A 1,500-nucleotide genomic window follows, 5' to 3' on the forward strand; every position below is an offset into this window, starting at 1 on the left:
CCTTAGTAAATTTTTCAGAGAATGAACGAAATCTGGCCCAACCCTGATTTGTGTCGCACTGAGGGAGACTAGTATAAGATCTGCCAGTCTTTTTGAAGATACAAACATGTTCGAAAATTCTGAAAATATTTGGAGGTACACATCTATGTTTGATGTACGATCTCAGAGAAATTTAAGCTCCTAATGCAAACTACACTTAGAGAAACAAAAAGACAAAATCAGATGTGAATAATGTCAAACACAAATTGCACAAAGTTGACACTATTTACAGTTGACTTTGTCATTTTTTTAATACATGCTCGACATTTCTTCTATACACATTTAATATTTTCAAAATCTCGGTTAATATTGTTCAAATACTTGTTTAATTTTTTTTCAAATGCTTGATTAATATTTTCTAAATACATGATCAACTTTCTTTTTCACACACATTGTGTTTTGTATATATTTTCCGCATACATGAGAAACCCTTTTGATACACATTTAACATTTTTCAAACGAAATATGTATTTGGCAACCCTGTGCCCGATTGCAAAACTGTCACACCACTCGGTGTCCCTTCGATCGGCATCGCACGCATAAGTCTTCCTCCCGTATTCCTCCCCCGCGCCAAGTCCCCAGCCGATGGTGTCTTCCTCTGATTCCTCCTCCCTGCCGCCAAGTCCGAGCCCTCCTCGCTGCATCCTCCTCCGGCGAGCCGCCGCCGGCAAGCCAAACCGCAGTGCCGCCCCTTGCTCCCTCCTTTTCCCTTCATCTTCCTTCCTTCCTCCCTCTCTATCATCTCTTTCTTTCTGCTCACGGGAGCTCCCATGGCACCGCCCATGGATCTGAGCAAGCTGCCGCCGGAAACACAACCCATCCACTGGACCCCCTCCGCCCCAACGGTCGCGACCTCTGGCGCCTCCCTGGCGTCCGCCGCTTCCTAGTCGTCATCCTCGAAGCCCACGATTGCAACACCTCCTCCAGGGCCGGACTAGGAGGGTGAGGCTCCAATAAATTATGTACTTGGGAGGTGTAAACAAGCTCAGTTGACCAAAAAATGGAGTTCCGAAGGTTGCTGGATCCAAGCAGAGTGAGGAGCCTGCTGCGTCGCTGTAGAGAATGGACGAGACCCCGCGCCACCGCATCGCAGGAGTGTGTTGTGTGTCCCTTGCTCATTCAGTTCAGTTGTCTCATAAGAAAACCTGAAGGGAAATGTATTGTCAAGAGATGCCAATACTATTGTTGCTTCTTTGCAACTTTTTTGTTCATTTCTTACAAGAAACTCTAGCCTATTCATATTTGGTGCTGCTACAAACTTACAAAGTGTACAGATAGACTAGCCTGGTATATTCAGTACTTCAATTTATTGTTCAGTTGTACCACTTGTTGGTACAAAAAAACTATGTTAGTTCTACACATTTTCCAGTGTTATGTGCTAGAATTTCAGTGTTAAGTACTACAAAAATGTTCAATTTGGAGAGGTTCTGGTGCTTTGTTGCTGCTGTTATGTGCTAGAAT

This window comes from Triticum dicoccoides, chromosome 3A (genome assembly GCF_002162155.2).
Source record: "Triticum dicoccoides isolate Atlit2015 ecotype Zavitan chromosome 3A, WEW_v2.0, whole genome shotgun sequence".
NCBI classification, from domain to species: domain Eukaryota; kingdom Viridiplantae; phylum Streptophyta; class Magnoliopsida; order Poales; family Poaceae; genus Triticum; species Triticum dicoccoides.